General features: G+C 45.4%; 1 protein-coding gene across 2 annotated transcripts in view; it reads left to right on the top strand.

Moving 5' to 3' along the window:
• The window catches only part of LOC146821451 (uncharacterized), a 314989-nt gene that overhangs the window by 255060 nt on the left and 32608 nt on the right, over window positions 1-27321 (top strand). The window lies entirely within an intron of this gene.

Below are 27321 nucleotides of genomic sequence, written 5' to 3'. Positions count from 1 at the left end.
ATCTGCTGCTTGTCATCCACGTAGGAGAACGTGAATATTGAACAAAGTGCTAAAGGGGGAGAGTGCCAATCCTTTGGGCACCCCTCAAAAGGCTAGAGTTTGTGAACAACAGAACGGTGAAAACGAAATCACCTAGATTTGTCTGCTAAAAAAGAAATAAACCAATTCAAGACAGAGCCTGCCGGACCTACCCGTTTCTGAAAGAATACTTGGGTCGACTGTTCCAAAGGCAGCGGACAGGTCCGACAGTATCTGTCCTGCTCTCATGTCCTGTTGCAGGGTCGAATACAGGAAATCAAGAGTGGACACACAATTGTTTCTGTGCTATGCTTTAACATGAAGCCTGCCCGTGACCAGTCTCAGATCCTCGAAGTAGCTGCAAAACGTTGCTCCATGATTTTGGAAGAAGTGGGCAGCAGAGTGATGGATCCGAATATGTATTCTGGATCAAAATCAGGTTCTTTTTGCAAGCAGTGTGACTACCCCTTTCTTACAGGTCTAAGGCACTCTCTTTTAGGTAATAGAGGTAGCAGAATCCAATTGGCTAGGTTTTATATTATGGCAGTTGGGCAAGAGACTTACAGATAACCAGCTTTATGGTTTATCAATACATTGTGTACCTCAGTCATAGATTCTTGAAACAGTTTGCAGATTGACAGGAAGTATTTGAGCCATTTGTTGTTAGATATGTTTACCCTTCCTACCTCACTGATCCTTGAAGAGATATTCTGTACTTTGCCTTGGTGACTACGTAGCCCTTTGCAGAGCATCTGACACTTTTCTCTGCCTGAAATTCCAAGTGAACCCTGTATTCATAAAACACATATTTGGCGCAGTTTTCATGAAGTGATTGCTATAGGATTACCTGATTAATAGGTTTTATTAATCACATTGTTTTAAACAGTGTTGTAAAATTAGACTTCATAAGGTGCACCCTTGAGGGCAATAGTGATCCTGTCATTTACATGTAATGCAATGTTTTGCTTATAAAAAGTGTTATATTCCATGTGGGTGGTGTCCTACCACTTAGCACGTTTGAAGGACAGCAAAGGAGGGCAGGTTTTACACTGGTGCGGTCGCTGGTGTTCTCCCGTTGCAGAGGAATGTCCATTCGGACAGCAGTGAAGGAGCCCATTACAGTGCAGAAGCATCTCCTTGGAAACTGTCAGGGATGCTACAAATGAAGAGAGGTGGCATGGAGGGTCATGCTTGGGGCATGAGGGAAAGGGACAAGGCCATGGGAAGAGCAGTGTGATTTACAGAGCCGTCATAGCAATCTATTTGTCACATATACAGTGATCTCATACTGTGATGGTAAAATGTACCCTCTCTTAAGATTCTATGGTTTTTCAATTTAATATTTATCTGGTCATCTGCATTCCAACATATCTTACAATTAGATATAGCTAACATCATGTAACACAAAACACACAAACTGTGCTTTATTTACTAAATAACGAAAATCTATCAATATTCAGAAGCCTTGTGTGTAAATGTAAATGCACCCTGACTGCGTCCATAGCTATATGATAATCCGCTAAGTGCTGCTAAAGAAGCGCATATGATTACTTGATCATTATGGATTGCTAACACATGTCTATAAAATCAGATGCTTTGTCAGGATGATCTGGAGCATTAGGGTTTGTGATGACATATGCCTAGGCCAAAAGATATCTGTGATGGTCTCTGAAAACGTATTGTTTTGCCAGTTCACAGCTCTTTTATTGGTATCAGCGGGGTACTGTGATCCCTCTATTGGCTCTGGCCTGAAACTGTCTATTCTTGACCCTCTGTACCTGTGTGTGAGCCAGCCCCCAAGTGCCAGCCCTCCACAACCTCCAATTCTTCCCGGTCTTTCATGTGTTTCTCACAATCTTGCACTTGGGTCTCTTTCCCCGTATGTCCCTCGATTAAATCCTGACCACAGTCTAGCAAATTTACCTCAAGACTATAAACAACCGCAATGGAGCGCACACCGCTAGCCCCTCCTCCGGGTCGCCCCAAGGGAAGCTGGTACATGAAGTTACCTCAAGACTAGACTGTATGATGCTCTAAGACATTGCAAAGAATGCCAAAGCTCCATCTATTGACCTATAAGATTCTAGCAATACAGTAAACATTAGAGTAGGGCTTTCATCGGAGATTAGTCAGGGGAAAAAGCCATTCTCTCCATAAAGAACATTTCTCCATGGCTTTGGTTTGCAAAGCAGTACCTAAAAGAACCGCAAGACTTCTAAAACAATGTCCTCTACACAGATAAGGTGAAAGTGGAGTTGTCTGGGTGTAATGTAGGAATGACCTGTTTAGTGAAAATCAAAGGGTGCTGCCCATCACAAGAACCTCATGTCAACCATCAAGCCTTGTGGTGGGAAAGTGATGCACCCAAAGCACCTGGATGCCACACAATCGTTTGAGCCCAACGTGAATTTCTCTGTGTCAGTGGGTTCCGGAGGAAAATATGAAAACTTCACTGACCCTAAGCAGTTTTGTAAGAAGTTATCAGAATTCTTCCCCGCGATCTAAGACTCAGATAAATTCTTACAGAAAATGTTTACTTCAAATTAATGCTGGTGAAGGGGGTTCCATGCAATACAGAGTGAAGAGGGGCACTTCTGCCTCAAAGCTACTAAAGGTTGGCTGATTTTGTTTTGTGAAATAGAAACATGACAAAGTGAAATCTGTGTGTATTTAGCACACAAGGTTATATTTATCTAGCTTTGAAACATGGTGAGGACTAGAAAAGGGTCAGATACGTCCTTAACATGTAAAACCATAGAATCTTAAGAGGTGCACTTTCTTTTTCACATGCCTGTATGAGATGAAGTAGCCTTTGTTATACCTTACCAGGATATTTCAACTGGTCGAGCTGTTCATTTGTTGAAACAAGACAGAACGCCAAAATCCTTTTCCAAGTCTTTGAACTCTATTATGTGACTTGCAATATCACACTAACATACAATAGAGAGTTTTTTAATTTCTTAAAGTACATGGTAACACTGTTGTCTTTCACCCAAAAAGCTTGCTGCTCGTTGCAAAAAGATATAATTAATGCAGAATTGGTGGGGCAAAATTAAACACCGCTAAGTAAAACTAGTAATTTGTTCCGAAATTATAACATGCAATGTAAGTCACTTAAAAAAAATAACAATAGTTCATAATACTAGAGATTTCCGATTTTGTTGAATGTACAATAGTTATGTGAAAAATAAACATGTTGCCATAAATAGCTCCTCTCTGCCAATGACTGTTCATTTCATTAAAATAGCTCAGAAGAGTTGAATAACTAGTTGTTTTTTTATTCAGCATTTAAACAACAATTGAAATTCTGCTTCGTGATCTGCTGCTCACGCGGTCTACTGTCTCTGATAGCAGTATTGTAATGTCAAAACTCAACTATAATAGGTTTTTTAAGGTTATTTAAGGTGAGCGGCTACATCATTTTCTTATTACAGATAAAAAATATGTTTTCATACAGGGATTGCACTCTCTCCTGTGTAATAAATATTTGATAGCAAATAGTTCTGTTTTTCTGTCTTTTTTACTTTTTCTCCCCACTGCTACCTTGCTTCTGGCCAGCAGATCTGTTTAAGTGGCCTTTCCTTGAAATATTTTACTTAAATATAGTTTAAAGTGATCAGTTGTCATAGAAGACACATGCAGTCCTTCAAAAGATTTAGGCATCCTGTTAAAGCAATGACTCCACAACTGTAGATTGGGTTGTGATTATCTTCTCCATGAAGGTTTTTGACTATAATTTCCTCAGCAGGAAAAACGAGGAGGATTTGCATCTATTGTATTACAGGATTTGAATAACCTTGAGCAGCAAAGCTGAGCATCTCACCTATGCAGAGGGATTGAGCAATATTAAATCACTCCAAATTCTCTTTTCTGTTGGGTAACCTTAATACAGCAAAGCCTTGATAGTCAGTCATTCAATGCATTTGTTTATTCTTAAGGTCAAGAATCACATATTCAGTATTCATGTCTCGCACAATTCTCCAGACTGCCCCAGAATTACTCTGGTGCAAAGGTGTCCACATTTTCTTGCACATAAATGTACCTTAGCTGGACATCCTAAAAATCAAGCTTTGATGTGGCCCTTCAAGATCTACGCTGCACATTGTTACAGAAGTTTAAAGCAAAGGTATACTCTTGATAGACCAAATCTCCATACAGCCCAGCGGGGCAAGGGAATCTTAGATATCCCTAAACATGGAAGAACATTGTCACACCTGAAGAAGTTGTGTGACATTTTCTACATAAACCGTGAACATTATTGCTTAAAAAAATAGGATGAAATGGAGATTTGGTCCCAAAAGGAAACATATTGAGATACTAAACTTTTGCGAAGTATTTTATGTCACCACAGTGATATGTCTTTGCTACTCAACAAGTCTACTCTGGACCACCCAAGTATCGGTCAATGTCGAAACACTTGCTTTCACCTCACTTCATCCATAAGCACAGCTGCATGATGGCAGCAACACAATCACAGTGACAGGAGTAGAGCAAGCCATTGCTCATCAGATACTTTTCACGTGGTCACACTTACAACCATACAAATCAATGCTATTGCCAAAAGCATTCTATCACTCACTTCCCTTTGCTCCATTGCATGCTCAAGCACAGTGACATACGATATAATGAGAGGCCCTCTCTGGTTGTCGCAAGCAACACCAAAACACTTACCACACAGGATGTGCTACAACCCAACTCCATTGTGATCAAACATGTCCCATGGAGTAGGGTGCTACTCATCTGCCAACAAGTGTTGCCTCAACAGTGTTATGTATGCAAAAACAACAATTGATGGACAGAATGCAGAACAATGTCATACATTCACCCCAGTACAGAGATCTGGGCCTAAATCCATCGTTTTTTTGCTCACCATGCCATTCCAGTTTGAACCCAGCCATATGCAAATCAGTCTTGACCCTGTGCCCCATGGGAACAGTCCAGCCCGAACTGCCAAGCCAGGTCCTCCCTGGACTGGAAACAAGCATCCTAGGACCGGTTTCGGGCTTTCAGCCCTCGTCAGCCAGGATAGCTTGATTCCAGTGGCATGGAGAGCAAGGGACTCACGTCTGAGCATACCCTTTCCACTCGAGGTGACAAATGCAAAAACAACAATTGATGGACAGAATGCAGAACAATGTCATACATTCACCCCAGTACAGAGATCTGGGCCTAAATCCATCGTTTTTTTGCTCACCATGCCATTCCAGTTTGAACCCAGCCATATGCAAATCAGTCTTGACCCTGTGCCCCATGGGAACAGTCCAGCCCGAACTGCCAAGCCAGGTCCTCCCTGGACTGGAAACAAGCATCCTAGGACCGGTTTCGGGCTTTCAGCCCTCGTCAGCCAGGATAGCTTGATTCCAGTGGCATGGAGAGCAAGGGACTCACGTCTGAGCATACCCTTTCCACTCGAGGTGACAAATGCAAAAACAACAATTGATGGACAGAATGCAGAACAATGTCATACATTCACCCCAGTACAGAGATCTGGGCCTAAATCCATCGTTTTTTTGCTCACCATGCCATTCCAGTTTGAACCCAGCCATATGCAAATCAGTCTTGACCCTGTGCCCCATGGGAACAGTCCAGCCCGAACTGCCAAGCCAGGTCCTCCCTGGACTGGAAACAAGCATCCTAGGACCGGTTTCGGGCTTTCAGCCCTCGTCAGCCAGGATAGCTTGATTCCAGTGGCATGGAGAGCAAGGGACTCACGTCTGAGCATACCCTTTCCACTCGAGGTGACAAATGCAAAAACAACAATTGATGGACAGAATGCAGAACAATGTCATACATTCACCCCAGTACAGAGATCTGGGCCTAAATCCATCGTTTTTTTGCTCACCATGCCATTCCAGTTTGAACCCAGCCATATGCAAATCAGTCTTGACCCTGTGCCCCATGGGAACAGTCCAGCCCGAACTGCCAAGCCAGGTCCTCCCTGGACTGGAAACAAGCATCCTAGGACCGGTTTCGGGCTTTCAGCCCTCGTCAGCCAGGATAGCTTGATTCCAGTGGCATGGAGAGCAAGGGACTCACGTCTGAGCATACCCTTTCCACTCGAGGTGACAAATGCAAAAACAACAATTGATGGACAGAATGCAGAACAATGTCATACATTCACCCCAGTACAGAGATCTGGGCCTAAATCCATCGTTTTTTTGCTCACCATGCCATTCCAGTTTGAACCCAGCCATATGCAAATCAGTCTTGACCCTGTGCCCCATGGGAACAGTCCAGCCCGAACTGCCAAGCCAGGTCCTCCCTGGACTGGAAACAAGCATCCTAGGACCGGTTTCGGGCTTTCAGCCCTCGTCAGCCAGGATAGCTTGATTCCAGTGGCATGGAGAGCAAGGGACTCACGTCTGAGCATACCCTTTCCACTCGAGGTGACAATTGCAAAAACAACAATTGATGGACAGAATGCAGAACAATGTCATACATTCACCCCAGTACAGAGATCTGGGCCTAAATCCATCGTTTTTTTGCTCACCATGCCATTCCAGTTTGAACCCAGCCATATGCAAATCAGTCTTGACCCTGTGCCCCATGGGAACAGTCTAGCCCGAACTGCCAAGCCAGGTCCTCCCTGGACTGGAAACAAGCATCCTAGGACCGGTTTCGGGCTTTCAGCCCTCGTCAGCCAGGATAGCTTGATTCCAGTGGCATGGAGAGCAAGGGACTCACGTCTGAGCATACCCTTTCCACTCGAGGTGACAAATGCAAAAACAACAATTGATGGACAGAATGCAGAACAATGTCATACATTCACCCCAGTACAGAGATCTGGGCCTAAATCCATCGTTTTTTTGCTCACCATGCCATTCCAGTTTGAACCCAGCCATATGCAAATCAGTCTTGACCCTGTGCCCCATGGGAACAGTCCAGCCCGAACTGCCAAGCCAGGTCCTCCCTGGACTGGAAACAAGCATCCTAGGACCGGTTTCGGGCTTTCAGCCCTCGTCAGCCAGGATAGCTTGATTCCAGTGGCATGGAGAGCAAGGGACTCACGTCTGAGCATACCCTTTCCACTCGAGGTGACAAATGCAAAAACAACAATTGATGGACAGAATGCAGAACAATGTCATACATTCACCCCAGTACAGAGATCTGGGCCTAAATCCATCGTTTTTTTGCTCACCATGCCATTCCAGTTTGAACCCAGCCATATGCAAATCAGTCTTGACCCTGTGCCCCATGGGAACAGTCCAGCCCGAACTGCCAAGCCAGGTCCTCCCTGGACTGGAAACAAGCATCCTAGGACCGGTTTCGGGCTTTCAGCCCTCGTCAGCCAGGATAGCTTGATTCCAGTGGCATGGAGAGCAAGGGACTCACGTCTGAGCATACCCTTTCCACTCGAGGTGACAAATGCAAAAACAACAATTGATGGACAGAATGCAGAACAATGTCATACATTCACCCCAGTACAGAGATCTGGGCCTAAATCCATCGTTTTTTTGCTCACCATGCCATTCCAGTTTGAACCCAGCCATATGCAAATCAGTCTTGACCCTGTGCCCCATGGGAACAGTCCAGCCCGAACTGCCAAGCCAGGTCCTCCCTGGACTGGAAACAAGCATCCTAGGACCGGTTTCGGGCTTTCAGCCCTCGTCAGCCAGGATAGCTTGATTCCAGTGGCATGGAGAGCAAGGGACTCACGTCTGAGCATACCCTTTCCACTCGAGGTGACAAATGCAAAAACAACAATTGATGGACAGAATGCAGAACAATGTCATACATTCACCCCAGTACAGAGATCTGGGCCTAAATCCATCGTTTTTTTGCTCACCATGCCATTCCAGTTTGAACCCAGCCATATGCAAATCAGTCTTGACCCTGTGCCCCATGGGAACAGTCCAGCCCGAACTGCCAAGCCAGGTCCTCCCTGGACTGGAAACAAGCATCCTAGGACCGGTTTCGGGCTTTCAGCCCTCGTCAGCCAGGATAGCTTGATTCCAGTGGCATGGAGAGCAAGGGACTCACGTCTGAGCATACCCTTTCCACTCGAGGTGACAAATGCAAAAACAACAATTGATGGACAGAATGCAGAACAATGTCATACATTCACCCCAGTACAGAGATCTGGGCCTAAATCCATCGTTTTTTTGCTCACCATGCCATTCCAGTTTGAACCCAGCCATATGCAAATCAGTCTTGACCCTGTGCCCCATGGGAACAGTCCAGCCCGAACTGCCAAGCCAGGTCCTCCCTGGACTGGAAACAAGCATCCTAGGACCGGTTTCGGGCTTTCAGCCCTCGTCAGCCAGGATAGCTTGATTCCAGTGGCATGGAGAGCAAGGGACTCACGTCTGAGCATACCCTTTCCACTCGAGGTGACAAATGCAAAAACAACAATTGATGGACAGAATGCAGAACAATGTCATACATTCACCCCAGTACAGAGATCTGGGCCTAAATCCATCGTTTTTTTGCTCACCATGCCATTCCAGTTTGAACCCAGCCATATGCAAATCAGTCTTGACCCTGTGCCCCATGGGAACAGTCCAGCCCGAACTGCCAAGCCAGGTCCTCCCTGGACTGGAAACAAGCATCCTAGGACCGGTTTCGGGCTTTCAGCCCTCGTCAGCCAGGATAGCTTGATTCCAGTGGCATGGAGAGCAAGGGACTCACGTCTGAGCATACCCTTTCCACTCGAGGTGACAAATGCAAAAACAACAATTGATGGACAGAATGCAGAACAATGTCATACATTCACCCCAGTACAGAGATCTGGGCCTAAATCCATCGTTTTTTTGCTCACCATGCCATTCCAGTTTGAACCCAGCCATATGCAAATCAGTCTTGACCCTGTGCCCCATGGGAACAGTCCAGCCCGAACTGCCAAGCCAGGTCCTCCCTGGACTGGAAACAAGCATCCTAGGACCGGTTTCGGGCTTTCAGCCCTCGTCAGCCAGGATAGCTTGATTCCAGTGGCATGGAGAGCAAGGGACTCACGTCTGAGCATACCCTTTCCACTCGAGGTGACAAATGCAAAAACAACAATTGATGGACAGAATGCAGAACAATGTCATACATTCACCCCAGTACAGAGATCTGGGCCTAAATCCATCGTTTTTTTGCTCACCATGCCATTCCAGTTTGAACCCAGCCATATGCAAATCAGTCTTGACCCTGTGCCCCATGGGAACAGTCCAGCCCGAACTGCCAAGCCAGGTCCTCCCTGGACTGGAAACAAGCATCCTAGGACCGGTTTCGGGCTTTCAGCCCTCGTCAGCCAGGATAGCTTGATTCCAGTGGCATGGAGAGCAAGGGACTCACGTCTGAGCATACCCTTTCCACTCGAGGTGACAAATGCAAAAACAACAATTGATGGACAGAATGCAGAACAATGTCATACATTCACCCCAGTACAGAGATCTGGGCCTAAATCCATCGTTTTTTTGCTCACCATGCCATTCCAGTTTGAACCCAGCCATATGCAAATCAGTCTTGACCCTGTGCCCCATGGGAACAGTCCAGCCCGAACTGCCAAGCCAGGTCCTCCCTGGACTGGAAACAAGCATCCTAGGACCGGTTTCGGGCTTTCAGCCCTCGTCAGCCAGGATAGCTTGATTCCAGTGGCATGGAGAGCAAGGGACTCACGTCTGAGCATACCCTTTCCACTCGAGGTGACAAATGCAAAAACAACAATTGATGGACAGAATGCAGAACAATGTCATACATTCACCCCAGTACAGAGATCTGGGCCTAAATCCATCGTTTTTTTGCTCACCATGCCATTCCAGTTTGAACCCAGCCATATGCAAATCAGTCTTGACCCTGTGCCCCATGGGAACAGTCCAGCCCGAACTGCCAAGCCAGGTCCTCCCTGGACTGGAAACAAGCATCCTAGGACCGGTTTCGGGCTTTCAGCCCTCGTCAGCCAGGATAGCTTGATTCCAGTGGCATGGAGAGCAAGGGACTCACGTCTGAGCATACCCTTTCCACTCGAGGTGACAATTGCAAAAACAACAATTGATGGACAGAATGCAGAACAATGTCATACATTCACCCCAGTACAGAGATCTGGGCCTAAATCCATCGTTTTTTTGCTCACCATGCCATTCCAGTTTGAACCCAGCCATATGCAAATCAGTCTTGACCCTGTGCCCCATGGGAACAGTCCAGCCCGAACTGCCAAGCCAGGTCCTCCCTGAACGATGGATTTAACCCAGATCTCTTGACTGGGGGAGAATGTATGCATTGTCAGCATTCCGTCCATCATTTGTTTGTTGTAACGCTTTTCGCCCTAAGTGGGAAGGGTATTCCCAGACGTGGGACCCGTGCTCACTACGCCACTGGAGTCAAGCTATCCTGGCTGATGACGGCTGATAGCCAGAAACCGGTCCTAGGATGCTTGATTCCGGTCCAGGGAAGACATGGCTTGGCAGTTCGGGCTGGACTGTTCCCATGAGGCACAGGGTCAAGACTGATTTGCATATGGCCATGTCTAAACTGGGGTGGTGTAGTGGGCAAAAGAACGATGGATTTAACCCAGATCTCTTGACTGGGGGAGAATGTATGCATTGTCAGCATTCCGTCCATCATTTGTTTGTTGTAACGCTTTTCGCCCTAAGTGGGAAGGGTATTCCCAGACGTGGGACCCGTGCTCACTACGCCACTGGAGTCAAGCTATCCTGGCTGATGACGGCTGATAGCCAGAAACCGGTCCTAGGATGCTTGATTCCGGTCCAGGGAAGACATGGCTTGGCAGTTCGGGCTGGACTGTTCCCATGAGGCACAGGGTCAAGACTGATTTGCATATGGCCATGTCTAAACTGGGGTGGTGTAGTGGGCAAAAGAACGATGGATTTAACCCAGATCTCTTGACTGGGGGAGAATGTATGCATTGTCAGCATTCCGTCCATCATTTGTTTGTTGTAACGCTTTTCGCCCTAAGTGGGAAGGGTATTCCCAGACGTGGGACCCGTGCTCACTACGCCACTGGAGTCAAGCTATCCTGGCTGATGACGGCTGATAGCCAGAAACCGGTCCTAGGATGCTTGATTCCGGTCCAGGGAAGACATGGCTTGGCAGTTCGGGCTGGACTGTTCCCATGAGGCACAGGGTCAAGACTGATTTGCATATGGCCATGTCTAAACTGGGGTGGTGTAGTGGGCAAAAGAACGATGGATTTAACCCAGATCTCTTGACTGGGGGAGAATGTATGCATTGTCAGCATTCCGTCCATCATTTGTTTGTTGTAACGCTTTTCGCCCTAAGTGGGAAGGGTATTCCCAGACGTGGGACCCGTGCTCACTACGCCACTGGAGTCAAGCTATCCTGGCTGATGACGGCTGATAGCCAGAAACCGGTCCTAGGATGCTTGATTCCGGTCCAGGGAAGACATGGCTTGGCAGTTCGGGCTGGACTGTTCCCATGAGGCACAGGGTCAAGACTGATTTGCATATGGCCATGTCTAAACTGGGGTGGTGTAGTGGGCAAAAGAACGATGGATTTAACCCAGATCTCTTGACTGGGGGAGAATGTATGCATTGTCAGCATTCCGTCCATCATTTGTTTGTTGTAACGCTTTTCGCCCTAAGTGGGAAGGGTATTCCCAGACGTGGGACCCGTGCTCACTACGCCACTGGAGTCAAGCTATCCTGGCTGATGACGGCTGATAGCCAGAAACCGGTCCTAGGATGCTTGATTCCGGTCCAGGGAAGACATGGCTTGGCAGTTCGGGCTGGACTGTTCCCATGAGGCACAGGGTCAAGACTGATTTGCATATGGCCATGTCTAAACTGGGGTGGTGTAGTGGGCAAAAGAACGATGGATTTAACCCAGATCTCTTGACTGGGGGAGAATGTATGCATTGTCAGCATTCCGTCCATCATTTGTTTGTTGTAACGCTTTTCGCCCTAAGTGGGAAGGGTATTCCCAGACGTGGGACCCGTGCTCACTACGCCACTGGAGTCAAGCTATCCTGGCTGATGACGGCTGATAGCCAGAAACCGGTCCTAGGATGCTTGATTCCGGTCCAGGGAAGACATGGCTTGGCAGTTCGGGCTGGACTGTTCCCATGAGGCACAGGGTCAAGACTGATTTGCATATGGCCATGTCTAAACTGGGGTGGTGTAGTGGGCAAAAGAACGATGGATTTAACCCAGATCTCTTGACTGGGGGAGAATGTATGCATTGTCAGCATTCCGTCCATCATTTGTTTGTTGTAACGCTTTTCGCCCTAAGTGGGAAGGGTATTCCCAGACGTGGGACCCGTGCTCACTACGCCACTGGAGTCAAGCTATCCTGGCTGATGACGGCTGATAGCCAGAAACCGGTCCTAGGATGCTTGATTCCGGTCCAGGGAAGACATGGCTTGGCAGTTCGGGCTGGACTGTTCCCATGAGGCACAGGGTCAAGACTGATTTGCATATGGCCATGTCTAAACTGGGGTGGTGTAGTGGGCAAAAGAACGATGGATTTAACCCAGATCTCTTGACTGGGGGAGAATGTATGCATTGTCAGCATTCCGTCCATCATTTGTTTGTTGTAACGCTTTTCGCCCTAAGTGGGAAGGGTATTCCCAGACGTGGGACCCGTGCTCACTACGCCACTGGAGTCAAGCTATCCTGGCTGATGACGGCTGATAGCCAGAAACCGGTCCTAGGATGCTTGATTCCGGTCCAGGGAAGACATGGCTTGGCAGTTCGGGCTGGACTGTTCCCATGAGGCACAGGGTCAAGACTGATTTGCATATGGCCATGTCTAAACTGGGGTGGTGTAGTGGGCAAAAGAACGATGGATTTAACCCAGATCTCTTGACTGGGGGAGAATGTATGCATTGTCAGCATTCCGTCCATCATTTGTTTGTTGTAACGCTTTTCGCCCTAAGTGGGAAGGGTATTCCCAGACGTGGGACCCGTGCTCACTACGCCACTGGAGTCAAGCTATCCTGGCTGATGACGGCTGATAGCCAGAAACCGGTCCTAGGATGCTTGATTCCGGTCCAGGGAAGACATGGCTTGGCAGTTCGGGCTGGACTGTTCCCATGAGGCACAGGGTCAAGACTGATTTGCATATGGCCATGTCTAAACTGGGGTGGTGTAGTGGGCAAAAGAACGATGGATTTAACCCAGATCTCTTGACTGGGGGAGAATGTATGCATTGTCAGCATTCCGTCCATCATTTGTTTGTTGTAACGCTTTTCGCCCTAAGTGGGAAGGGTATTCCCAGACGTGGGACCCGTGCTCACTACGCCACTGGAGTCAAGCTATCCTGGCTGATGACGGCTGATAGCCAGAAACCGGTCCTAGGATGCTTGATTCCGGTCCAGGGAAGACATGGCTTGGCAGTTCGGGCTGGACTGTTCCCATGAGGCACAGGGTCAAGACTGATTTGCATATGGCCATGTCTAAACTGGGGTGGTGTAGTGGGCAAAAGAACGATGGATTTAACCCAGATCTCTTGACTGGGGGAGAATGTATGCATTGTCAGCATTCCGTCCATCATTTGTTTGTTGTAACGCTTTTCGCCCTAAGTGGGAAGGGTATTCCCAGACGTGGGACCCGTGCTCACTACGCCACTGGAGTCAAGCTATCCTGGCTGATGACGGCTGATAGCCAGAAACCGGTCCTAGGATGCTTGATTCCGGTCCAGGGAAGACATGGCTTGGCAGTTCGGGCTGGACTGTTCCCATGAGGCACAGGGTCAAGACTGATTTGCATATGGCCATGTCTAAACTGGGGTGGTGTAGTGGGCAAAAGAACGATGGATTTAACCCAGATCTCTTGACTGGGGGAGAATGTATGCATTGTCAGCATTCCGTCCATCATTTGTTTGTTGTAACGCTTTTCGCCCTAAGTGGGAAGGGTATTCCCAGACGTGGGACCCGTGCTCACTACGCCACTGGAGTCAAGCTATCCTGGCTGATGACGGCTGATAGCCAGAAACCGGTCCTAGGATGCTTGATTCCGGTCCAGGGAAGACATGGCTTGGCAGTTCGGGCTGGACTGTTCCCATGAGGCACAGGGTCAAGACTGATTTGCATATGGCCATGTCTAAACTGGGGTGGTGTAGTGGGCAAAAGAACGATGGATTTAACCCAGATCTCTTGACTGGGGGAGAATGTATGCATTGTCAGCATTCCGTCCATCATTTGTTTGTTGTAACGCTTTTCGCCCTAAGTGGGAAGGGTATTCCCAGACGTGGGACCCGTGCTCACTACGCCACTGGAGTCAAGCTATCCTGGCTGATGACGGCTGATAGCCAGAAACCGGTCCTAGGATGCTTGATTCCGGTCCAGGGAAGACATGGCTTGGCAGTTCGGGCTGGACTGTTCCCATGAGGCACAGGGTCAAGACTGATTTGCATATGGCCATGTCTAAACTGGGGTGGTGTAGTGGGCAAAAGAACGATGGATTTAACCCAGATCTCTTGACTGGGGGAGAATGTATGCATTGTCAGCATTCCGTCCATCATTTGTTTGTTGTAACGCTTTTCGCCCTAAGTGGGAAGGGTATTCCCAGACGTGGGACCCGTGCTCACTACGCCACTGGAGTCAAGCTATCCTGGCTGATGACGGCTGATAGCCAGAAACCGGTCCTAGGATGCTTGATTCCGGTCCAGGGAAGACATGGCTTGGCAGTTCGGGCTGGACTGTTCCCATGAGGCACAGGGTCAAGACTGATTTGCATATGGCCATGTCTAAACTGGGGTGGTGTAGTGGGCAAAAGAACGATGGATTTAACCCAGATCTCTTGACTGGGGGAGAATGTATGCATTGTCAGCATTCCGTCCATCATTTGTTTGTTGTAACGCTTTTCGCCCTAAGTGGGAAGGGTATTCCCAGACGTGGGACCCGTGCTCACTACGCCACTGGAGTCAAGCTATCCTGGCTGATGACGGCTGATAGCCAGAAACCGGTCCTAGGATGCTTGATTCCGGTCCAGGGAAGACATGGCTTGGCAGTTCGGGCTGGACTGTTCCCATGAGGCACAGGGTCAAGACTGATTTGCATATGGCCATGTCTAAACTGGGGTGGTGTAGTGGGCAAAAGAACGATGGATTTAACCCAGATCTCTTGACTGGGGGAGAATGTATGCATTGTCAGCATTCCGTCCATCATTTGTTTGTTGTAACGCTTTTCGCCCTAAGTGGGAAGGGTATTCCCAGACGTGGGACCCGTGCTCACTACGCCACTGGAGTCAAGCTATCCTGGCTGATGACGGCTGATAGCCAGAAACCGGTCCTAGGATGCTTGATTCCGGTCCAGGGAAGACATGGCTTGGCAGTTCGGGCTGGACTGTTCCCATGAGGCACAGGGTCAAGACTGATTTGCATATGGCCATGTCTAAACTGGGGTGGTGTAGTGGGCAAAAGAACGATGGATTTAACCCAGATCTCTTGACTGGGGGAGAATGTATGCATTGTCAGCATTCCGTCCATCATTTGTTTGTTGTAACGCTTTTCGCCCTAAGTGGGAAGGGTATTCCCAGACGTGGGACCCGTGCTCACTACGCCACTGGAGTCAAGCTATCCTGGCTGATGACGGCTGATAGCCAGAAACCGGTCCTAGGATGCTTGATTCCGGTCCAGGGAAGACATGGCTTGGCAGTTCGGGCTGGACTGTTCCCATGAGGCACAGGGTCAAGACTGATTTGCATATGGCCATGTCTAAACTGGGGTGGTGTAGTGGGCAAAAGAACGATGGATTTAACCCAGATCTCTTGACTGGGGGAGAATGTATGCATTGTCAGCATTCCGTCCATCATTTGTTTGTTGTAACGCTTTTCGCCCTAAGTGGGAAGGGTATTCCCAGACGTGGGACCCGTGCTCACTACGCCACTGGAGTCAAGCTATCCTGGCTGATGACGGCTGATAGCCAGAAACCGGTCCTAGGATGCTTGATTCCGGTCCAGGGAAGACATGGCTTGGCAGTTCGGGCTGGACTGTTCCCATGAGGCACAGGGTCAAGACTGATTTGCATATGGCCATGTCTAAACTGGGGTGGTGTAGTGGGCAAAAGAACGATGGATTTAACCCAGATCTCTTGACTGGGGGAGAATGTATGCATTGTCAGCATTCCGTCCATCATTTGTTTGTTGTAACGCTTTTCGCCCTAAGTGGGAAGGGTATTCCCAGACGTGGGACCCGTGCTCACTACGCCACTGGAGTCAAGCTATCCTGGCTGATGACGGCTGATAGCCAGAAACCGGTCCTAGGATGCTTGATTCCGGTCCAGGGAAGACATGGCTTGGCAGTTCGGGCTGGACTGTTCCCATGAGGCACAGGGTCAAGACTGATTTGCATATGGCCATGTCTAAACTGGGGTGGTGTAGTGGGCAAAAGAACGATGGATTTAACCCAGATCTCTTGACTGGGGGAGAATGTATGCATTGTCAGCATTCCGTCCATCATTTGTTTGTTGTAACGCTTTTCGCCCTAAGTGGGAAGGGTATTCCCAGACGTGGGACCCGTGCTCACTACGCCACTGGAGTCAAGCTATCCTGGCTGATGACGGCTGATAGCCAGAAACCGGTCCTAGGATGCTTGATTCCGGTCCAGGGAAGACATGGCTTGGCAGTTCGGGCTGGACTGTTCCCATGAGGCACAGGGTCAAGACTGATTTGCATATGGCCATGTCTAAACTGGGGTGGTGTAGTGGGCAAAAGAACGATGGATTTAACCCAGATCTCTTGACTGGGGGAGAATGTATGCATTGTCAGCATTCCGTCCATCATTTGTTTGTTGTAACGCTTTTCGCCCTAAGTGGGAAGGGTATTCCCAGACGTGGGACCCGTGCTCACTACGCCACTGGAGTCAAGCTATCCTGGCTGATGACGGCTGATAGCCAGAAACCGGTCCTAGGATGCTTGATTCCGGTCCAGGGAAGACATGGCTTGGCAGTTCGGGCTGGACTGTTCCCATGAGGCACAGGGTCAAGACTGATTTGCATATGGCCATGTCTAAACTGGGGTGGTGTAGTGGGCAAAAGAACGATGGATTTAACCCAGATCTCTTGACTGGGGGAGAATGTATGCATTGTCAGCATTCCGTCCATCATTTGTTTGTTGTAACGCTTTTCGCCCTAAGTGGGAAGGGTATTCCCAGACGTGGGACCCGTGCTCACTACGCCACTGGAGTCAAGCTATCCTGGCTGATGACGGCTGATAGCCAGAAACCGGTCCTAGGATGCTTGATTCCGGTCCAGGGAAGACATGGCTTGGCAGTTCGGGCTGGACTGTTCCCATGAGGCACAGGGTCAAGACTGATTTGCATATGGCCATGTCTAAACTGGGGTGGTGTAGTGGGCAAAAGAACGATGGATTTAACCCAGATCTCTTGACTGGGGGAGAATGTATGCATTGTCAGCATTCCGTCCATCATTTGTTTGTTGTAACGCTCAACAGTGTTATGTAACACCATATAAATGCAACTACAATACAGTTTTCTACACCTCTGTTATTACTTTTCACGAGAAGCCGGCATTTTTCCTCCCGCTCCTGGCCTCGAAATAAGGCGATTTATGTGGCGTTATTTGGTGAGTCCACAAGTAGATATTAACTGGAAAAAGGGCAAGAGGATATGTTCGCTGCATGCGAGTAGTCTTAGATTGTGTAGATAGACTCCGCTCATAGTCAGAGAGCGGGCAGCTACGAATGAAAAATGTAGACTGCCTACACGAGCGAGCGTGTGATATAATGGACAAGATGGGTGAAGTTAGGGGTTCATTGTAAATTCTTCTCCCCCTTTTTTCTAAGTGTGGCCATATCGGAATAATAATGATGTTTAATTGTTATTTTTGTGGCCACTTTTTAATGAGAGCGAGCTAAATAGATGGGCTATAAGTTGAGAATAAGTTTTCTTAGCGACATCATGAGAACAACTAATTTTCTTTGGGATACTTTATCTGCCAAACGTTTTTTAGGAAGTCGGTTCCCTCACGACTGATGTGTGTTATTTGACCCTACCTTTTAGGTACCCACATATTGAAAAGGACCTGAATTAGGTAGAGGAGGATATTCTTATCTAAAATTGGTGAGATTATAGACTCATGTGGTTTTTCACAGTGGTGATTTTGTTGTCACATTTTTTCACATCACTTGGGTATGAGTTGTTTGGTTATTACAATGTGTTTGATTCATTTTATGATATTTTCTGTATTCCAGATAGAAGACCAGACTGCAGTTGGTCTCTCTGATACGTATACATGATATAAGTATGGTTTTTGTTTTCTTCACTTTATAGCAGAGTGACAAGACAGTGGTCCTGACGAATGCTATGAACTTTTTGTCACCCAGCAGAAACATGTTGACCTAGTCAGATAGGAAATATCTTTATACCTATCGTCACACTACTTTTTAATTACATCCATTAGGAAAGTTATTAAAGTTTTGTTTCCTTCTGAGATGTTTTTAAGTCACTTTTGATTTGCACTCTGCCCCTCAGTCACTGTTTTCCATTGGAGTTGCAAAACACCTCACGCTCCTCTCCATTGGGAGAGTTGTAGCCCACATAGTGCACCTTGCGGGCACTATGTGCAAGAGGGAACCCAATGATGAAGCATGTCACCCCAGTGGTGAGTGAGGGTTCTCGTCTTTAAAAAGCAGATGCCCAACTTTGAGAATCCAGGCACATTGTTTATCTGAACATCAAAGAATTTTCCATTAGGTACCTGTTGTGAATAGGATTACTTTTCTTAAGTAAATGTCAAATGTAAAAAGAACTATTGATGGACAGAATGCAGAACAATGTCATACATTCACCACAGTACAGAGATCTGGGCCTAAATCCATCGTTTTTTTTGCTCACCATGCCATTTAATTTTGAACCAGCCATATGCAAATCAGTCTTGACCCTGTGCCCAATGGGAACAGTCCAGCCTGAACTGCCAGGCCAGGTCCTCCCTGCACTGGAAACAAGCATCCTAGGACCGGTTTCAGGGTTTCACCCCTCTTCAGCCAGGATAGCTTGATTCCAGTGGCATGGAGAGCACGGGACTCACGTCTGAGCATACCCGTCCCACTCGGGGTGACAAATGCAAAAAGAACTATTGATGGACAGAATGCAGAACACTGTCGTACATTCACCCTAGTACAGAGATCTGGGCCTAAATCCATATTTTAAGTAAACGTCAGACTTCCTTTTATCTTTGGTATCACTCACAATATAGGTAGTAATTAAATATCCTTTAGTTGTCTAAAAATGTTGATTTACATTTAGAATGTTTTACTTGCGCCTTGCTTCTTTTTCTTCTTCGAGTGCAGTTCAATGTATGCCTTACAAATAATAATAGTTCATATCTATATAGTAGTGCTTCAGAGTACTATAAGTGTTATTAGTATTGCAAGTGTTAGTGGAATTCAATATACTGGCCTAAAAATGATTCAAGGCAGATCTTCCGCTGTCAAGATCTGATCGTGTGGCCTGCAGGTCATGCACAACTGTTAGGAAAGAGTTCTTAACTAGACTTATCCTTCCTGCAGCTGCGAATTTTTTTTTTACCTAACATTTGGATGCTCGGTAATTTAAACTATTCTTGAGTTACATAAACATTATTTTTCGCTTATCTTTTACTGTCTGGTAATTTGATAGGCCTTCATGCAGTTTCACCACGGTCATTTTATGTACATAGCTGGTTTTCTGATTTTCTTCAAACTCTTCACCCCAATCGCAAGGCAAGCTAAAGCAAATTCACTATTGGTTCCCATGATTTGCAATTTACCATGTTACTCAAACTCAAGCCAGGTCTCTAACATATTGATCTCATACATGTGGGACCACCACAATAAGCTGCTGCAGTAAGCAAGTTTCTCAACTTGTAATCAGTCCAGGGTATCCTTCCAGAGCCATCAAAATGGTGAATACCTCAAACCAATCACTTCAAAACTTTCAAATTACCAACGACCACACTGTACCTCATGGCCAGGATTTTCAGCGAATATATAGTCGTTCAATGGCTTTGATTAACAGTACAATAAAAAAACCTGGGCAGGAAGCCCACCTTTATCCCCCAGACCTGATGCATGCATCTGTGTAGCACCCACTGTCCCCTTTGTGATCCCACAAGGCCCACCATTGTCCCTGTTCTGCTTTCACATTTGCTACAGAACACTCCCGTTTATGAAAACAACCTACCACCATGACGTACACAGTATCACCGCTAAACGCAATGAGCATACACTAAATTCTAAAAAAGACAGAACTCGTGGTGAATAGCCCAAAACCCTTGTCTAACGTTCTTTATTGACAACAATAAGACCATCTGCCAACAGTGTCACTATAAAACCAACATCCATTACCATGAACCCTTCTTAGTGAAAAATATCAATAGTGTAGTGAAAACTGATTTGACTATTGGTGTGCAAATTACCTTCCTCTGTGCCCAAAACAATGTTAACCTGTCTAGAGAGCGACTAATAGATTGGTATTGTATTTGGTGTGCGAGTTATGGAGTGCGATACTAACTGTAATCTGCAAATTTCTTTGATATTTAAGCTTTATTAACTGTACTTCACCTGTGTATTAGGTGAATTTATATGCATGTATAATATTCAATTCTTTTAACTGGATCCAAATCGCCTTATCCCAAAGCCTATAGAAATTATAGGCCAGTGCACGTCTGGCTCGCAAGCAAAAGCCTCAACGCATGTAATATCTTGTTTCCCCGCTACTCTTGGGAGATCCCTGGTAGCTCATGAATACTAAATAGAAGCAAATTAAATCTTCATATTTAGATCACTGATACAATTATTAAGTTCATTGGGAGAGGAGGGTTCATTTGAAGGTCAGATGTATGCCTCTGTAGAGTACGTTTATCTGGGGGTAGGTTGCATCCACACTATGCAGTAAAGCAAACTGACAGAGGAATGTGGAAACCTTGAAAACAAAATTTTGCTCTCAGACTTTAATTCCCATGAATCTGTTTGTTTCTCGGCAGTATTCAGACCACTTGAATAGAGAGCTTCTGGATACTTGTTCAGCAGCCTTGCAATTTTCAGTCATTTTTATGCGTTGATTCCCAGCTCATCTATTCTATAATATAATTAAATGTAGTTGATTGGCTAAGAAGTCAAAATCTCAACCTGTACTCCAGAATCATCTGGCAGGAGGGTGGAATCTGGTCAGATGAAGTAAACTTGATGCTTTGCCTGAGATAATAGACAAACGTACCATGAATTAAGAATGCAATGCCTTATTGGAATAAACAATTCATTTCATTACCAGAAAACAAAATGGCAGATGAGTTGGTTAATCGAATTTCGATGTTGAATTTAAAAAAATGACTGATGACTTTTTATGGTTAATCTTGCTTAAGCATTTTTAAAGAGTACATGTTTATGGGGTGTTAAAATTAATAGTCTGGAATGGATTGGGAAGAGGGTTGATGTTTATGAATGAATTTGACTGTGTTTCGGGATTTCTACATTTATACTAATCTACAACCTTGTTTAGCACCCCATGAGTGCATTCATCGGTGACACATGCCACCGCCAAATATACATAGTTGCACGGCTGACACTTGTGGGAGAGGATGTAAAACAGAGCATTACATCATCACAGAAATCAATTTGTGTGAGGCTATCTCAGGTAAACGTTTTATGCCTGCCGTATTTGCATTTATAAGTGGTAAAAACTGTTGGTGATCTTTGAGTCTGGCAATGAAATATTGTACAGTGCTAGATAATACACAAAAATGCACAGTATCATATATTTCTTATTGGTGGCATGGTTTAGTCTGTTGTGGTGAGGGGCTTAGCCCTGGGTACCTTCACGCCTCAGGGCTCCTGCTGTTACTTCTAGTGAGTGTGTGGTGGGCAGGGGAGTTACCAGAAAAGTAAAATGCCCACCTCCCCAGTTCGAACCATATCCAAAATGGAACTGTGCGAGTGAGTGAGGCTGACACTCACTCAGGGCGGTTGCTCTCCACCAAGGGAATTTAGAAACCATTTTTATCAAATAGTGCACTTTTTACATTCATTCTTAAATAATTTTGCCGACAAATTGGATGTTTCCCAGTATTCTGTATGGACAGTCAAGAAGTAATCACATTTATCAAGAGCTTCTTACTGTGGATTCTGTCTCCAGAAATGTTCAAGGAGTCACTCCTAAAGAACGTTTTGGAAAAATAGGGACAGACTATTAATTTTTCAAGAAAAAAAAATCAAACAAATCAGCTAAAACGAAAAGGTGTATATTTTACAGGCATTTATGAAGGGGCATTGACGCACACCCTATGGCTCATCCTTTTTTCAAATATCCACCCATCCATTTTTCCATCTTTCTTTTTTCCATCTATCCATCCATGGATCATTCCTTCTTTCTCTCATCCTTTCTTCTTCCAATTATCCATACATTTCTTTCTTTCTTCCTTCCTTTTTTCTGTCTTTCTTGTGTTTCCTTTCCTCCCTTCCTTTATTCCTTCCTTCCTCATCCATCCATGCATCCTCCCTTCCCGTCATCCTTTTTCATCTATCCATCCATACACCCATCCTTTCTTTTTTTCCACTTCTCTTTGCCTTTTCCACTTTTCCAACCATCCATCCTTTACTCCTTCCTTCTCTCCATCCAAGTTTCAAGTTTTTTTTTCTCCATGCCTCTTTCCTCCCTTCCTTCAGACACCCTTCCATCCATTACTCAATCCACCTTTGCCCCACTTTTCTCTCCATTCACCTATCCTTCTCTATGTCCTTCTCTTCATTTATCTGTTTTTGTCTCCAACCATGCATCCATACTTCTCTCCATCCATCCATCCACACATCCTTGTTTCAATCCAGTAACATCTCCTTTGTTCTCTCTACCTCCCCTTCTCTTTATTGTTTCTGCTCTTGTGCTCTTCAGTACTGTTTGTTCCACTTTGCCTCACAGCTCAATTATTGGTATTTGTGAGCGTCTGTTTGGAGACCAAGGTCTTCAATTACAGTCAAAGGAGAAATAAAAGACTATTTGGTGACCATTTATGTTAAACACAACTGCCTTGTGTAGCCCACCCTCGCTTAAACTGCTAAAGTAGGGGTTCATGACTCTTGGTGATTGGCAAGAAAGTTTGGATGACGTAATAAACTCATTTCTTTCATATTTTTGCTGTTTTTTAGACAAAACTTTTTGCCACTTCAAAGTGCTTTAATTGCTCAGGATTGTTTTACCCTGGGCAAGAAGGCTCACGGACATGGGCTGGTCGCGGATTCCTAAGATAGAAATAGGGTTTGCTGATTCAGGCTGTGGTATGGAGTTGGTGTGACTTTCATAATGCCAATGGTAAAACCCTTTGCCTGTGGTAAAGGAGGCACCCTCGTCTTATACAGTTGATTCCAGCACAAGTAATTTGACTAGTTGTAGGCATTTGATCCATGGCGTACAGAAGATTATTTGTAGGTGATGCTGTAAGGATTACTTTGCAATCTTTGGTGTCTTTAGTCCTCTTCTGAAGCACAGGTTTACCTCGGGTCTCAAGGTCACCAGAGGAAGTTCCAGAGTAGGGAACCTTGTGCATGCATTGACCAGCCTAATCGAAAAGCCAATGGGCACACCGAGCAAATTTTCAATGTTTGTGCCATCAAGAGCACAGTGGCAACTAAATGCCTTGTTGGATAGTAATAGAACATCAAGGAAGAAGAGACCTGTATGGGGAAATTAGATTTCTGACATTCACTTAGACCAAGAACATGCAGAGTAATGTGGATACTAAATTGCTAACATATGCCAGATTAGCCAGAGGCTGAATGATACTAATGGGTGATTTTCTAACAACCCGCACATCTCAAATACACCAGAGATGTTGCAGATATAACATTTGTGTACACTGAACTTGGACGTGCAGGAACAATGCAAATTGGACCCGACATTCGAGATGATTGACTCGGAGTGGGATTTAGTTGTACATCAAAGTGTCATGGAATGCTACATTTCAATAGAAACAATTCAACATATTGCAAACACATATTTAACCCAAGATAGACTAGGCAGAATGCATGTTACTACAACAGCGGGCATGCTGTTTCATATGATCTGGGAATGTCCATTGATTGCAAAATTACTGGACCCGAATTGCCAAAATATTGGCGAAGGCAACTTGAGGAAATGATCCAAGGAACCTGAAAGAATACTCTCCAGGGTTGATCCCAGAGAAGGGGACCGGCAAGAAAAGGTTCACGTTTTTGAGTTGATGGTCACCCTAGTCAAGTAGTAAAACAGCCATACATTGAAAAGGTAACAAAGACAATACCTGCTGGATTAAAGATATGGATGGATGGATGGCTACTATTTAACTGGTTACTTTGCTAATTATTAAGCATATCAAAATGCTTTAAAGCTGGGATGATCACCAGTGGTCCAGGAGGGCTTAATCCATGCCAGATGTTTAGGATAACAACTTATTTTAGATGGATATCCTGAAAACGTGGTTCGGACATAGCCCTCCTGAACCTTCTTTGGCTATCGTTGTTTTAAAATAATGCTAATGAACATGAGTGAAAATGAGAATTGTTTTACAATAAAATGTTTATAAAGGGAATAGCCAAATGTAAAAAAACAAACACTCTAATGAGCGTTCCAAAACAGTGGAGATACCAGGGATTGATTATGTTCTATAAAACGGTTTAACATATTTTCTCATGACAAGCATAAATTGGTAGCACATTATCAATTAATAATATTCCTGCTTCCACTGCGTCCTAAAACAAAATTAATTCAAACTGAATTGACACACACGGTTTCTTGTTTTTTTCTCACATGCTGTGCAGTCCTACCCACAACTGGATATTAAGTGAGGTCCCTTTTAGATGAAAATTGGTATATCTAAGCAGCTTGACCATGTGTCAACCTATAATATTTTTGCGTTTTCTATCAACACTTCATGGTTATTTTTGGCAGATTAGAACACTTCAAGAAAGTGGCATCGCAATGGGAAGCTGATGATGTTCCCGCTCAGCAACGTAAATTTTTCTCTTCTTCGTAAGTGGCAAGAAATTGGGAATCTTCGCTGGTGAACAATGCACTACATGGCCTCAGTCCTCCCCATACAGAATTAAATATTACATATATCTGCTGTCCTCTCATGCACCCACACCTACCACACCTCTGGTGACCTCTTCCTTCCCCTATCCGAATATATAACATAGCTGGGATCCTGCAGGAGTGAGGAGGACTCATTGCAACTGGGACACCTAATTTCCTGTCTTAGGATTTAATGTGCAATAGATCCTATTGAACCTAAACGCCTGAAAGCAATGATATAAAAGGGGAAACGCCTAGAGTGCAAAGGCTGTTTTCCATTGACATGGAGTTGTCTAATAACCCTGAGCACAGATTCCAATTCCCTGTCAGCAGAGGGACTAAATAGAACCAAGGTTGACCGTCTGGTAGTGGTTCAAGAACAGCAATTCTGTCAGGTCTACAGAGATCCAAAGGAATGCAGGAGAGATGGTAAACTAACACCATCCATCCCACCCCTTTGTTCTCGTCTCAGGAAAGACAGATGAAGACCAGAGATGTGAGTGCTTCCGCGAGTGATGACACAGCAGTGAAAAGCAACATTTATTTGTAAACATTGTGACAGAGCCAAGAATAAATGGATATCAAGTACAGTATCTATGATACCGGCTAACAACGGATGTCATAGACAACATCGTTCTGGTGTGGAAATTGGTGAGCCTTAAAATGTTCAAGTAGTCATTTAGCAACCCTAAGCACAGATTCCAATTCCCTGTCAGCTGTGAGTCTAAGTAGAGCCATGGCTGACAGCATCTGTATTCTTCACTACTCCTGTGTCTACAGAGACCCAAAAGAAGCAGTAGAGATGCTACACCAACATCTTACATCCCACCCCTTTTCTTTGGTGTTCAAAAAGCAAGATGAGGCAGGTGAAGATCAAGGAATTGAGGGCTTCCCGGAGTGATGTCACAGCAGTGAAAAAACAACTTTTGTTTTTCAGTGCTATGACAGTGCAGATAATAACTTGATTTGAAATGTAGTATTCAGGATAATGGCCTCCAACAGACGCCATACACAAGTATTTTGTATACAAGCAAAAGAAAATCCTCAGCCCACGAAAATAATGTTACAATAATTATCACAGTGCGAAGTGTGAGCATAAAATTCAACACGGTAAGGTATATATATATTCTTGTTCTTTTCTTTATTCCTTAGATCTTCAAACAGCCGACACGTGTTTCGACGCTTACATGGGAAATCGTCCCACGACTTTATCATGGCAATGTTCTTTGTATGATTTTCCTTTTATTGTGGTGATAATTCCAACCCACAATGGGGTTCTGTTTCTTGCGACGTCCACTATATTCGTGTTTATATCCAACTGGTCCAAGTGTGACACACAGTCTCTGATTCGTGATGAGTGGTGATTAGTCCTGGGGCGTCGCTCCTCGTGTCTATCCGAGTACAGAACCCCATTGTGGGTTGGAATTATCACCACAATATGATACCCTTGTCAGCACACATTCACTAGAGAATGCAGTGGTGCCATTGAGCTAAAGGCGTGAATGACAGTTTCTCTATTGTTATGAAGGGTTGATGTGCTTTGGGACACAGTTTGGTTAAATCATGTGCTGTTGTGTGTGTATAGTACGAAATTGATAAAATACAATTTAAACCAGGGTTTTCACACCACCATTTCTCTTGTGTTGTTAAGAAATGATCTTCAACTACTTCTTTCTCAAAGACACTTCCAGTCTGGCTCTATGTAACTGTTTCCATGTTTTCTGCCTTTTTCTGGAAACTCCTTTTAGTTCGAGCCTGCCAGACAGTCTTACAAAAGACATATTGTGAGCATACCAAGAAATTACAATGGTTTTACAGTGGGCTTAAAGCCACCCACTGCTTATTATTGGCTGGCTTTATTGTCACTCATTTGCTTTCTTGTTATTTGATGGCTTGCATTATGCATTTTCCATCCCATAGAGCATAGCTTCTTTACTTGCGTCCTTCAACTGCTCACTATTGGGCAACAACGTTTTCTTTTTTTTACTCACACTCCACATAAATGCTTGTGTTTTCTAGCTGTCTCCTCTGTGTGCTTCGCTTCCCCCTCATGAACTGTTTTCTCTCTGATCCGTGTTCTCCCCCCCCCGCACTATCCTACCTAATTTCATTTTACTTAAGTACTCTAGGAGTGTGTGTGCTTTCTAAGTGTCTCCCTTGTCTACTTCTCTCTGCTTCCCGACCCTTGTAACTTTCTCCTGCCTGTGTTTTTTCCCTGCTGCACTACTCTTATTCACCTGTGCGCTTCTTCCCCCACCCTGCGCTCCTTTCTCTTGCTCATATGCTTCTGTGGTATTCTCTCCCTCTTGTGCTTCTCCCCCTACCCTCCACGTTCTGCTTTTCACCTTCCTCTCCCAACACATGTGG

Source organism: Triturus cristatus, chromosome 6 (genome assembly GCF_964204655.1).
Source record: "Triturus cristatus chromosome 6, aTriCri1.1, whole genome shotgun sequence".
Lineage (NCBI taxonomy): Eukaryota > Metazoa > Chordata > Amphibia > Caudata > Salamandridae > Triturus > Triturus cristatus.
The sequence above is the reverse complement of the archived record's forward strand: the minus strand, read 5'-3'. Positions and strand labels throughout refer to the sequence as shown.